The sequence below is a fragment of the Kogia breviceps genome, chromosome 3 (genome assembly GCF_026419965.1).
Source record: "Kogia breviceps isolate mKogBre1 chromosome 3, mKogBre1 haplotype 1, whole genome shotgun sequence".
NCBI classification, from domain to species: Eukaryota; Metazoa; Chordata; class Mammalia; order Artiodactyla; family Physeteridae; genus Kogia; species Kogia breviceps.
This window is the reverse complement of record NC_081312.1, coordinates 114,161,368-114,176,602: the sequence shown is the minus strand read 5'-3', so window position 1 is coordinate 114,176,602 and position 15,235 is coordinate 114,161,368.

Below are 15,235 nucleotides of genomic sequence, written 5' to 3'. Positions count from 1 at the left end.
GCCTTTCCTTAAATACACTTTTAATTTTACAACAGTTTAAATTTACAGAATTTTTGCAAAGAGTACAGAGGGTTCCTGTATACCCCAAACCCAATTTCTTCTATTATTAACATCTTGTATTATTATTGTACATTTGTCACAAGTAATGAACCAATACTGATATATCATTTTTAACTAAAGTTCATACTTTATTTAGATTTCCCCAGTTTTCCCCTAATGTCTATTTCCTGTTCCAGGATCCCAGCTAGGATCCCACATCACAAGGGATGTTATGTCTCCTTGGAGCTCTCTTGGCTGTGAGAGCTTCTCAGACTTTCCTTGTTTCTGATGACCTTGAGAGCTTTGAAAAGTACTGGTCAGGTATTTCATAGACTGTCCCTCAGCTGGAATTTGGTGTTTTTCTCATGATCAGACTGGGATAATGCATTTTGGTGAGGAAGATCACAAAGATCAAGTGGCATTCTTGTCACATCATATCAAGGATACATACAGTCATCCTGACATCACGGTTGATGTTGACCTTGACCACTTAGTTGAGGGAGAATTTATCAATTTTCTCCACTGTTACTCTTCCCCCCCACCTTTCCATACTGTCCTTTTTTTTTTTTTTTTTTTTGCAGTACATGGGCCTCTCACTGTTGTGGCCTCTCCTGTTGCGGAGTTGTGGCCTCTCCCGTTGCGGAGCACAGGCTCCGGAAGCACAGGCTCGGTGGCCATGGCTCACGGGCCCAGCCACTCCACGGCATGTGGGATCTTCCCAGACCGGGGCACAAACCCATGTCCCCTGCATCGGCAGGCGGACTCTCAACTGCTGCACCACCAGGGAAGCCCCATACTGTCCTTTTTGAAAACAAGTCACTATGCTTAAGGAGTGGGAAGTTATGCTCCCCCTCCTTCATGGCGGAGTTTCTTCATAAATTATTTGGAGTTCTTCTGCATGGGAGATTTGTCTATTCTCCTGATTTATTTATTTCTTAGTCATTATTTGTTATCAGTATGAACTCATGTATATTTATTTCATATTTGGGGTTATAATCCAATACAACTTTATTTTGTTTTGCTCAGTTTTTTCCAGCTTTGGCTATTGGGAGTGCTTTCGGTTGGCTCCTGGGTCCCTTTGACATACCCCCATCATCGCATTTTGTTGGTTCTTGGAGGGTTTTTTTTCAGCTCCTTTGTATTTTCTGGCATTTCAAGATACTCCAGTGTCATCTTCTATATCTCCTCCCTAGTCCTAGAAGCAATCATTTCTCCAAGAGATTGGGTTCCTTCTGTTGGAGAATTCTGTTAGAAACCAAAATCTGGGTACTGGGTGTGCTTGCTGCTACTGGGGTGTCATTGCTTCCAGTCCCCCTCAGCTGACAGAACAAGGAAATATGTGTGTGTATACTGACTTGTGTATTTACACATATCTGTGTCTAGATTAAACTAAACATGAAATAATATTAGAGTCTCATACTGAGTCTCCAACTCTAATCCATTAGCACATGGGTCATTCTGAGCTCCTCCCCTTTGCTGCCACTCCAATAGTGGGAAACCTGGCTCTCACCATCTGCCATCCATTTATTTATTGCTCCATTTATAATTTTTTAAAGAAGAAAAGCTGTAGGGAAATGCTTCAACTTATTACAGCATCCAGAGCAAAGGTACAGAGTAATTACAGAGCAGACATCTGAAGGAGAAGATATATCCATTCAGAGCACAGATCTCCCTTTTGGTGCCTTGTACCCTTCCGGGGGCAGTGTTGGAAACAGGGACAAAATGTCCTTTTAAAACGAGTCCCACACAGAAAGGCTGAAGACCACCAAAGCACACCTGGAGGGATTCTTGATGATTGGGCAAGAGGGAGAGTCATGGGATGGGAGCTAAAGAGAAAAACAAGATTGGAAACGTTCATTCCCAGCAGCAGTTCTTACCTTCTTTTGAATAACGGATTCCTTTGAGACCTGTGAGGGCCAAGGACCCTCAACCCAGGAAAACATTTACATAGCTCAAGCAGCATGAAAAAATTGTCCCATGGTCGGGAAATCTCACCTCTGAGCCCATACTTGCACCTCAAGTTAAGAAAACCTTTTGTGTATGATATGAATGTCAAGTTTATTTGCCTGTTTGTCAGTAGGGAGGGGTGAGCAAGTGGGCTCAGTGTGGATGCTGCATTGTTTTAGCCCGGCCGTTTTCAGGAAGGGGAAAGCTCCTGCCTTCCAAGTGTGGGCCCAGGATCTGTGACTTTTATATATTTATTTATTTATTTATTTTTAGCTGTGTTGGGTCTTCGTTTCTGTGCAAGGGCTTTCTCTAGTTGCGGCGAGCGGTGGCCACTCTTCATCGCAGTGCGCGGGCCTCTCTTGTTGCGGAGCACAGGCTCCAGACGCACAGGCTCAGTAGTTGTAGCTCACGGGCCCAGTTGCTCCGCGGCATGTGGGATCTTCCCACACCAGGGCTTGAACCTGTGTCCCCTGCATTGGCAGGCAGACTCTCAACAACTGCGCCACCAGGGAAGCCCTAGGATCTGTGACTTTTATAGTAAACTCCCATTTATAGCAAGTAGCAAATGACATTGGATTTATATTTATGGAAATAAACATTTTTTTCTTTTAAAATAAATCTAAATTTTATTTTTAATAAAATCACTTTAAAGAAACATATGAAGTGACATTTGGGACAATAGGGAACTAGAGTTTTGGAAACAGGTACAGAAAGACAATGTCTTGAGTATAATGAAAAGTGTACTTGCTTTGAAGCCATAAGGGTTTGGGTTCAAATCCCCTCTTTGCCAGGTGCCAGGGGTGTGATCTCAGGTAGGTAAGACTTTCCCCATCTGTAAAATGGCAAGAGTAAAATTTGGCACATCCACCAGTGTTTCTCCAAGTATGTTTTCTGTGCAACCCCCCACCAGGATCAGCTAAAGTTCTTGTAAAATGGAACTTTCCAGGCTGCCACCCAGAACTTTTATTATCAGATAGAATCCCAGGGGCAAAGCCTAGAATTCTGCATTTTAATAAGGGCTCCCAATGATTTTTATGATGTCTGCAGGGTGGAGAGGATGAAATAAGCTGAAATAGGTAAAGTACTTGGCACACAGGAGCAGGAAGGACATTGTTGTTCTGGACTGCCTACCATATGAACCTCACCTCCCAAGGGATCCCAAGGGCCCTGCTTAGGATTGTCATGGATGGCTGTGCAGGTTGTACACTGCACAAGTCTAGCGATTGGCACCCTGGATTTGTGTGGTATATAAACTATGTTCATGATGACCTTCTCAGAATCTCAGCTGACCTAGACCCTTCTGGTTCTTTTTTTGAGCCTGGTCCTCCCAGCCTTCCTCATAATTCTCAGCTATGCAGCAGCCTTCTAATGAATTCCTTCACTGATCAGGGGGCCTAGAACTGGATTTTGCTGTTTGCAATCAAGAAACATGACAGGGTGAGTGACCAGTGACTGCTCTGTTCCCTTCTATCAAGTATTCCTCAGTGGTGTTTCTGGGATTTGTGGGGTGCTGTAGAGCCCCTCTCTGGCTGAGTTCAGTCAGTAAAGATATGACCAGTTCCTCATCCAAACTTTGTTTTCGGCTTCAAGCTGTTTTATAGGTTGGATTTTGGCTCAATAGTTCATTTGGAAAGAATAATTCCACTACTTAAAAAAAAAAAAGTTTGAAAATCACTGCCTGTTACCAGATACCCCCGAAGAGACTGTGCCATGTGGATGGCAATGAGGCAGAGAGTGAGGGCGGGGGAGGGAGGAGCCTCAGGTTGATGAAGCTGGAGGCCAAGCCAGGGGTCTGTAGGGCTCCCTAGAGGCTAAGCAGCCAAGGCCCTCGTTTCAGAAGTAAACACTGTTGCTAGGTAAAAGCCCATTACCAGAGTAGGAAACTTTTGAGGCCCCTCAAAGGCCATCCTCCCCTGCCCATGGGAAAATTGACCATGTCCAAGAAGAAAAGGGGGTGTTGATGTGACTGGATGACCTTGTCATTCAGAAGCCTCCTGACCTCAGGAGGAGGGAATAGGTGAGAACTTCTGAAGAATCTCCAAAGACCACAACCAAGAAAAGGCGCCAAAATCATCACTGAGGGACCAAGGGGGAAGGGCACAGGGCACTTTCTTTTGGTCTGAGTATACCAGCCTATGGGAGTGAGAGTGAAGAAAGATAGAGGGGTCTAGACATTTTCCATGGGAACCAGAACTCCCTTCTCTCCCTCCTGGATCTGCAGCACTTGGAGTGCAGAGACATTTCCTTGCTCTCCAAAATCTGACGTTTGCAATAGACACATTAAATTTTCATTAAACATTTCCTCTTGGTTCATGACTATGACAATAGAAAAATGTATACAACAACAACAGCAAAAAAGGTGATATGTTGAATATTCTTATAAATAGCATCCCTTTCTCTTGCTTATCATGGATCCACTGCCACTGGGCTGCTGCTTCTGCTTGCTTCTTGCTTTTCAATGGGCCACAGATGAGGGAGTGGGGCTGTTCATCCCCCTTTTGTTGTGCACCAGGCTCTTCTCTTGATTTACTGATTTATTCTCTTTTATCACCATACTCCACTCCCATCCCCCTCCTTAGCCATTTTTATTATCATAAAGCTAGGCAGGAAATTTTACTTTTTTTTTTTTTTTTTGCCCTACGCGGGTCTCTCACTGCTGTGGCCTCTCCCGTTGCGGAGCACAGGCTCCGGACGCGCAGGCTCAGCGGACATGGCTCACGGGCCCAGCCGCTCCGCGGCATGTGGGATCTTCCCGGACCGGGGCACGAACCCGTGTCCCCTGCATCGGCAGGTGGACTCTCAACCACTGCGCCACCAGGGAAGCCCCTACATTTTGTATATAATTGAAAATCTGGGTTATAGTGGAAGACTCACAATATAAAATTACAGGGGTGGCTGGGATGGGGGTCATGTGATAAAAGCTGTGGACATTCTCCCAGGAATAGTCTACCTTTATTCGAGCATACAATTTTGCAATTTCTGGGCTTCAAGGATCCCTAAGGCCCTCTGTGGGCATTCTCTGAACTGCAAGTTCATTTACCTCTGTGATATGAGAAAATTGTGAGAATTAGGAAAGTATTTGAAATGCAGACACTTTTAAATGGACTGTATCTTTTATTCTTTTCAAAATTATAAAAATAAGTTTTATTGGAGTAAGAAATTGCAGTGAAAGAAATTGTACTTTAATGAACAGATAATGACCATTTGTAATTAGTGTAACATACACATTGCTTGTATAGAAGTAGATTCTTCTAAAAGAGGAGGAAGAGGACTTATATCTTTGTTGAGTGCTTACTCGGGGCCAGCATTGCACCTGATGCACCATCTCCCTTTCCTTAACCACAGAGGTGGTCATTACCACGGCCACTTTCACAGATGGGGAAACTGAAGCACAAGGAGAGGGTAAGAGGTGTTCCCAAAGTGGTAATGTTATAGTGTTAGAAGTTTTGTCTTAAAAAGACACAGAGAACCCTTTTTTATACACTACTTACAAAATGAATTTATTTAGCAAAGGAGAATTAACATTTTTCCGTGGATGGACTTGAATTCTGCCTCATTACAATAACATTTTAAATTAGTAGAATTAGGGTTTCCTGTGCCATTTCTGATTACACCATTGGGTTCCTTTGTCTCATGTAATTGGGTTTTCATTTGGAAAGGAGTTAAAAAACAAAAACAAAGCAATCACCCGAAAACTTGTATTTCTACAATAGGTCATACCTTAACGAGAGAACTTCCCCTTGAGCACTACTCAGTCCAGAGCCTCACATCTCTCAGGAACAAGCCACCCTGGGTCCCAGAGGTGGAATCTGCTGTTCACCTCCCTACCCTCACACCCTTCTTACTATCGCACATTGCAAAGGATTTGCAGGCAGAGTTTGTGTCACTCCTTTCATCAGTGTTACTCAGAGACGTATGTGCACATATGAAGCATTCAGTAAAATATCTGCTAAACTATGTTAAATTCCTACTTTTTAAATTGGGGAAATTTTTAATGCAGAAAAATAAGGAGAAGAGTTTTGAAGAGACACATTACCCACGAGCCAGGATTTGCAGCAAATGATAACATTTTCTCACTTTTGTTTGAGATCTTTGTTTGCTTAAAATAAATAAAACTTACAAATGTTTTTTTTCTGGATTCATTCTCTTCCTGCCTACTTCAGAGAAAGTGATGATCATTATTTTGGTATGTATCTTTCCGATCTATACTTTTACACTTTTTTTTTTAATTTTTTTTAATTTTTTTTTATTTTTGCAGTATGCGGGCCTCTCACTGTTGTGGCCTCTCCCGTTGCGGAGCACAGGCTCCGGACGCGCAGGCCTAGCGGCCATGGCCCATGGGCTTAGTTGCTCCACGGCATGTGGGATCTTCCCGGACCAGGGCACGAACCCGTGTCTCCTGCATCGGCAGGCGGATTCTCAACCACTGCGCCACCAGGGAAGCCCTACACTTTTACTACATGTAATCCTTAGTATTATTTAACATGATTTAAAACATTTTACTTATTCTGTAGCTTGCTTTTTAAACTTAATATATGTTTTCAAGATCTATTCATGTTGGCGCATGTAGATCTAGTTTATTTGCCTTATTATTATGTAACATCCCATGATTTGTATACACCATGTTTTCCTTATTCATTCCCAAGTGAGAGGCATTCAGGGGTCCCCTGCCCAGCTCTTCACTAACAAACAATGCTGTAATGAACATCCGTATTACAACTCAGGTTACATTTTGTACAAATTACTTAATACACCATTGGCGAATAGGGGAAGGGTGTTGGTAGAACATGGAGGTCGTGCTGGCTCATATGTGATTTTTCCCAACATGTTACTGTTTCGAAGAACTTAAAAGAGAAAGTCTTAACAATGAATACAGACCTGAGCTGAAAATCTACAGAAATATCTTCCTTCAGAGCAGATAGTGACAAGAGTACAGATGAAGAAATCAGAAGCATTTTCCCCTGTATTAAAAAAATAGAATAGAAGGCTATCCCCAGAGCCGTATTTAAATTTTTATGAAAATGCTCTCTCCACAGGCCATCTACACTTACCTGTCCAGTAAGGAAGGAGCCTGTAAGGACAGACATCTAGGACTCCAGGGGTGAATGCCAGCAGTGGATTAACTGTACTGTATTTTTGTCATGATTTTTAAAAATTTTGTTTTTGTTAGTTCTTGCATGACAAATTCCACAGGTTTTGAGTGGTCTTCCCCAACCCTGTTTTCCCCATAAAACTTTCTATTTTTAGTGGAGGAATTTGTACTTATTTCCTTAAGCACATGTATATACCTAGCTGTGGAATTGCTGGGTCACAGGAGATGTACATTTTCAACTATTCTAGATTTTTCCCAAATTACTCTTTAGAGTGGCTTCAACAATTTACACTCCTATCAAGAGAGGAGAGTCCTGATTTCCCTGCTTCCATGCTGTTACCTGATGTTGTTAAACTTTACTTTTAGCAATATCATGGATATAAAATGCTTTCTTATGGTTGTTTTAATTTGCATTTCCCCAGTTGCTAGTGAAGCCAAGCATATTTTTATATGCTTATTGGCCATTCCATTTTCCTCTCCTGGGTATTACCAGCTCAACACTTTGTCAATTTTTAAGCTAAATTGTTTGTCTTTTTCTTATTAGCTTATAGGAATTCTTTATGCATTCTAGATATGAATCCTTTGCCTATTAAATTGCTACTTTTATGTTCCCCTCCCAACGTCCCTACTCTCTGTATAAGTCTATTTTTTACATGTCTGCTCCACCATAAAAACACTAGATTTTTTTTTTCTGAAATACATCCTAGGTAACTGTGGTTTTAGATTATGCAGTTAGGTTGTACAACTAGAAAAATTTGAAATTCAGATGTTTGTGAAGATTCTTGTTCTCCTCTCCATACGTTATCCATTCTCCTATTTCTAGAACCTTCTCTATGTACATAAGCATTTTCAAAGCAGACACAAAGAGATAACCCCTGTCCTGAAAACCGTGGACTAGATTTACTTCATTTGCCAGGTTAATTAGAAAAGATTTTTGTGGAAAAAATTCAGGAAGGTTAAACGTCATATTTGAATTGGATCCTTTCTAGATGTCTTAAGCCTGTGAGAAAACAATATACTTTATTAAATTCCACGATTCTCATTGTTAAACTATTCAAGCCATAAGCAATCAATCATGCTTTTCTGACAAGTTACCTAAGAAAAATTTCCTTAAACAGAATTGCATTTCAGACTAAATTTAAAAAGTGACATTCTGACTTTTTTTTTTAATTAGGTACCTAACTCCAAAAACAAAAAATACTTGGAGTTTGCCTGGAACTGAAAATTTAGTGTGTGGAAATGTGAGGAAAAGACCTAAGTGTTGGCAAAAGATTGCAATAAAGTAAATGATGTGGTTTTCTCAGGGGTGATTTTGCAACTTGAAACATTCCAAAAAGAGTTAGTGATCACAAAGTTTCTTTTAGCTTCTAGCCTTGAAATACTTGGCATACATAGACCTCTTACGGATATTTGGATAAATTAAATTTATATTGACATTTTCTAAAGTTGGCATAGGTTTCTAGCTGGTGTGGGCACATGTCAAACCCAGAAAATTTTGAGGCATTCAATTTTACAACCAATAGATATCAACATCAAACTGTCCCTTCCTACACTATATTCCTAAAATCTGAATCATGTTGAGATTTAAAATATGTTGTTTTCTCCTGATAAAAAAGCAGCAGCTTCCTCAAAAATTAATCACAGAATTACCATATAAGCCAGCAACTCCACTGCTAAATCAGGGGCTTGAACAAATATTTGTACGCCAGCATTATTCACAATAGCCAAAAAGTGGAAACAGTCCAAGTGTCCATCAACAGATGAATGGATAAACAAAATGTGGTATATCCTTACAACGGAATATTATTTAGCCTTCAAAAGGAAGGAAATTCTGACACATGATCCAACATGAATGAACCTTGAAAACATTATGCTAAGTGAAATAAACCAGATACAAAAGGAAATTCACAGAGACAGAAAATAAATTATAGGTTATCAGAGGCTGGGAAGAGAGGAGAAGGAGGAGTTACTGTTTCATGGGTACAGAGTTTCTGTTTGGAGAAGATGAAAATTTTTCAGAAATAGTGGTGATAATTAACTAACATGTGGATGTAATTAATGTCACTAAACTACATTTAAAAATAGTTAAAATGGCAAAATTTATGTTATATATATTTTACCATAATAAAGTTTTAAAAGGCAATTTCTTCAAGACCCTCCCCCAATAAAGCAAAAATTACTTATTAAAGAAAGATTGGAAAACCTATAAAGTAAAATAAGATTAAAGCCACCTGTTATCTCAGCATGCAGTGATAATGAACGTGAACAATAGGCTGTGCACTTTTTTTTTCTGGTCATAGGTATATGTATGCAGATACATACCCAGGATTGCCCAGTACAGGAGCAGGTTTTTCTCACTGAATGTTGTAACAATCAATAGAATCCATTCTTATCCGTGAACCTTAACTTATTTAAACCAATCAACTATTGTTGGATATGTAAAGTGTTTTCAATACTTTCTCAATTTTAAATAATTTTGTAGTGGACATCCTTGTCATACCTTTTATGAACATTTCATTATTTCCTTAGGATAAATTCTTCAAAGCAAAATTACTGGGTCAAAGAATGTGAACTTTTTTTTTTTAATCTCCTAATGTACATGTACCATTAATTTGCCTTGTAGGAAGTTTCGTGATTTACATTTTCATAGCTGACTGTGAGATTTTATTGCATCTTCACCAACAGTGAGTGTCTCATTTTATAAAAGTCTCATTGAAATTAATAAGAATAAATTCCATAGAAATGATGACATTCCAAAAATATTGGGCTAGTGATAGTATTGGTAGAGAAAAGAAAAAAAGATAACTTTTATAGATTAAAAAAAGGGATGGAAGAAATCAATAGAGATCTGGTACATTAGAATGATTAGCCATTCTCTGCCACTCTTATCTGGATGGAGACACCCTTAGGGCTCTTCTTGGGAAGTTACATCTGGTGTTGCCTACCCACCGTCCAAGACCCCTCCAGCCACACCTAGGAACTCAGTTTCCAGCTTCTTTACCTTTGCTCCTGCCTTTCCTTTGGTCGTGAAATGTTCTTCCTCACCCATTTCCTCAAGTACAGACCCATTCATTCTTTGAGCTCCACCTCTACCGAACCTCTGAGGGCCAGAGGTGGAGCAGTCTGGAACACGAGGAAGAAGAAACACCAACGGTGCAAATGCAACTCACAAACGGGCAGGAAGAGGTGAGGTCCTTCTAAAGTAGGATTGCCCACGCCACAGAATTCCATCTGAAACAAGTGGTGGTGGAGTGGGGCGGTGAGGATTCTGGGATCTGGGTAGGAGGCGAGCTGGAAGTAAAGGGGGAGTGGGCTGCTGGTTAGAATTTTGTGCCTTCTCTCAGTGAGTGTGCCTTTTCTCTTAGGAGTGTGGGATGCGAGGCAGGACAGGATGGGCAGACAGCCCTATTGCCTGGAACATGGTAACTTTAGACTGAGTGCTCAATTCTTGAACTATACTCAGATTTTAAAATACAAGAAATATTGTCTTCAGGTATTAATAAAGCAGTAACTTGGGTTTGTGTAGCACCTTAGTCTTTACATATGTTATCTAGTTTTAAAAAGTTTGTTTTGAGCCTCAGAACTAACGTGTGAAATTGGTAGTGCAGGCATTGTCATCCTTTTCACTCCGTTTTATATGTGCAGACTCTGAGGTTCCAGGAAAGCTGGACAAAATACCAGTTCACACCAAGGATTTCTGGCCCCAGGTCCTAAGCACTCTCCAAGACAGCCCAAGCTGCTCTTCCGAAAATGTGGCCGCTGTGTCAGACCTGTGACTTTTCTGATGTGAAAGTGTCATGGCAAAGGGCAAAGTGGAGAAAGAACTAACTGAGGAGAGGGTTTCCATTCAAACGACCCTTCTGAAAAGAACATAAGAAAGGATTTCATTTTCCCTTTCTGAAAGTAAGGGGTTAAAATGCACAGAGATGCTGTATGGCAGTGTTGTAGGTGCTCTAAGAATGAAAGGTGTGAATGGTATTTGTTATTAAAAATACGATTTATCCTAAACAATTTGTTATTAAAAATATAAAAATATTTAAAATGTATTTTTATAACACGAACACAACGTTAATAAGAGAGTGGAAGAATGGTGATGTTTTTGATTGAAATATTTTTGCTTTACTTTTTAAACAAAATATCACAAAGGTATTTAACTAAATATCATGTTAATTGATACCAGAAATAACAATATAGACACTGGCTCATTATAAACATCAATAAGTCAAAAGAGATTTGGTTTCAGATTGCTTGAATAACCCATAATTCTTCTTTGAGCATTTTTTGGTAAAGGAAAAAGCTCCCCAGGAAATGAATGAGAGAAGCAGAAGAGATCCCTGATCCGAAATAATTTTCTTTTGCTTTGTTCCCCAAAATGGGATAAATGTACTTCTGATTTCAGTAGTGGTCTTGCTAAGGTGTGATCTGAGAAATGCATAACAAAAAGCACATGATTTCTGTATGAGTCGGGGTTTAAGAATACAACCTTTTCTATTTTTTCAGCCTAAGATTTTAATTTTATTAATAAAACAATTTTTAAACAATATCCACATCATTTGATTAAATCTTCAATTATTTATATTATTTTGTGAATTTTTCTGATTTTTTTCCATATGTTAATGGATTTTACACCGCCTTTATCCATAGTTTTACACATTTTTATACACTTTTCTGTTCTGTTTTTTTCACTTTTGTTTTTTACACATTTTTTAATGTACCTGCAATCACCTTAAAACTTTTCTGTTTCTTGGAAAGGAGTAATTTTCAAACTTTCTTTAGCAGAATAATTATTTTATCAAACAAAATCCTGTATGTTTTAGTGGGATACCCACTTAGTCCAGAACTAACCACCATGATAGTTCATTTCAACATTTATAATTTCCCTTTCCTATACAATTAAATTGTTGTCAGTATTTGAAAATTTAAACAATGCTATTATAAGTATCTTTGTACATGACTTTTAAAAAAATTAATTTTACTTGGATAAATTCTGAGAGGCAAATTTTTCCGAGTGGAACATTTTTTTGTTTGTTTGTGATATGCATTGTCAGATTTCTTTCCAGAAGCAGCAAACCAAATTTTACTGTCATCCACAAACAAGAGTTCTCTGTTTCCCCAAAGCCTGGCTAGCAATGAGTTTTGTCGTTCACTTTACTTTACTTTAATTTAATTTAATGGGTGTAAAATGATGACACATTGATTCAATTTGAATTTCTTTAAATTTTAGAAAAGGTGGTTGGTTCATCAGATGTTGATTTCCTATTGGTGTTTTATTTCATTTAAACCATCCATTTTCTTCTAACATTTGTCTCAAGCACTGGTGCTTGGTTCTATCCTAATAAATTTTAGATGATAAGCATTTGCCAACCATTTATTTCAAATATTTTATTATCTATAGAATATTTTTAGAAATTGAATTCTATCAATCTACTTTCTCTATTGCTTGAATCATCACAATTATTTTCATACATAGTTCTATTCTGTTTTCTCCTAGTTTTCTTGTTGTTATTATCATTATTAATTTACCATTTACTCCATTCACTATTTATTGTGAAGGCTAGGTATAAGTTAATTTTTTCTTCATTTTGATTTCTAATTATCCCCAAAGCAACCATTAAATAATCATTACCTCTCCATTTGCTTTGTTAATATTTATCATTTACCAAGTTCTTATATACAAGCCTGCTCCTGCATTCTCTCTTGTGTTTAAATTTGTTTCTGTTTTTAAACCAAAACCATAATGATTTTTATTTTCTAATTTATACTATTGTGGGCTTTCTAAAATTTTTCAATAAGCATGCATTTTATTTTATTTGTTTTTGGTATTTTATAATGAGGACAAATCTTTTAAAATTGTATTTACCAATTGTGCATATTTATTTTTGAGACAAAGCATTGGAATAATTTTTGTCATATTTTGGTAAGTATTTTTATAGGTTTCATTGAAAGTAAATTGGATCTAAAAATTAACATGTAGGAAAGTATATTCTTTTTTATATTCAATCACCCAATAGAGCAGTTTTTTTCCTTCACATCTTTTAAAAATTAACATTTTATAGTTTTGTTTGAACACCTTGAGTGAGGGTGATTCTGGAATATTATATATTTTTGCTAGTATTGTGAATGGGACTGCCTCAAACCAATTACCAGTTAGTTGCTGGTTTTTACTAGAAATGCTTTGGAGATTTGTGGAGTTCATCTTTATCGGGACACTTTCATGAACTCTTTTTAATTCTAATACTTTTAGTTGTAATCCTTCGTTTCTTCAGGTTCAACTTAAAATTCTGTTTTTCATTTTATAATATTGATTCTTTAGTGCATCTTTGAAGCATTGTTAGAATAACAAGAATCTCCAAAGGTATACTAAATAATTTTAATTAAAAACATCTATGTTTTTGCCTGTTTTTAAATAGAATGCTTCAAAAATTTCTCTTCTACAGACTGGTAGGTTTTAGAAATATGGTTTGTTAAAGAAGTATTTTCTGATTTCTATTCTTAAGTTTTTACCAAAAAGAGCATTGGATTTTATCAAATATTTTAATCTTTTATTAAAGCCATATGAATTTTGTTCCTGAAGTTACTTAAATTGTGTATTTTATTCATAACTTTATTTGTACAAAACTGGACATATTATTATGATAAACCTTACCTGTTCATGCTAAAAATACTTTAAAAATAGGGTCATATTCTATTTACAGATATTTTCACATTTGTAAGAACTTCGTCTAAAGAGAGATTTCCCTTGTAGTGTTAACCAGGTTTAAGAACAGGATCTTTTTTTTTTTTCTGCTAGAATAAGCTAAGAAACATCGAACCTAATTTTTTTTTATGAGTTGTTCTTAGTTTTATTTGAAAATTTGAAAAAATTTCCAGTTAACTCATTGTGTCATTGTAGCAAGGAAAGCAGTTTCTTGGCTAATGGTCTTCATTTCTTCGCTAGCAATTGGTCTGGTCACATTCTCAGCCTCTCAGCCATTTAAAATTCTGTAACTTTGGTAAAATCATCTATTTTACTTTAGTGTCCAAATGCATCACCATTATAAATGGGCAACATATTCCCAAATGATTTTTAGTCTATTTTAATTGTTTTTTAAATGTTTCTGGTTTAACTTTTTTTCCTTGTTGAATTTACTAGTGAATTAAAAAAATTTTTTTTCTTTTCAAAGTGAGAAATCTCTGCTGTAGTATTTCAGAGAATATTTCTTATCACATTTGCTTAGTTCTGCATGTATTTTTCCCCTGGAGGTATTTGCTTGGTTGTTCTTCTAGAAGTATATTTCTAGTTTTTGAAATTTTGCTTTTCTTATTAATAAAGACCTTTAAAGAAGTGAGTTTTCTCTAAACATATCTTATCTTTCAGTTCAAGGATCTGATGGGTACTACCTTTGTTTTCCATATTTTACAATGATTTGTTATTGTACTTCAAATTTATTCCCTGACCAGGTGATAGTTAAAATCTTTCATTGGTATTGTCATTTTTTAAATTTTAAAATAAAATATTAACATTTTAGGTAGTTTTCCTTTATTGAAATGTCCTGTTAATTTTTTTGCTGTGGAAGTTTTCCATATTCTGTGTTTGCCCTTTAAATTCACACCATAAAATTGCTCATTCAATTATTCAGTTATTAATTGTAGTTTTGCAAATTCTTACTTCCTTTTTCCCCTACTTTGTCTATTGTTATGACGAGATAAGGATTTCTGCTACAATTTTTATTTCAACTTCATCTTGTAATTCTAAGTTTCTTTCATGTTCTTTTTTGCAATGTGTTTTAGTTCATATAAAGTTTAACACCTTTTGTTCTCATTGATTATTTTTGCCTTATCATATAATAAACTCACTTTTATTGCCTTATTCTGTTTGCTTTGTATTCTGCTCTGATATCATAATATGTTTGATATTTTCTGACTCAACCAATTATTTTTACTCTTTCCACATCTATTTGTCTTTATCTTTTATGTAGAATATTCTTGGATTTTTTTTTCCTTAAATACAACCTAAAGGTTTTTTTTTAATAGGGAAATGTAAACCATTGGCATATCCTCTTATAATCATTATACTTAAAACCATTGTGACCACATTTTATTTTTCTTACTATCTATTATTTGGCTATATTTCTTTTTTGTCTCTTCACTTCAGAAACAGTCATATTTAAGCTTCTT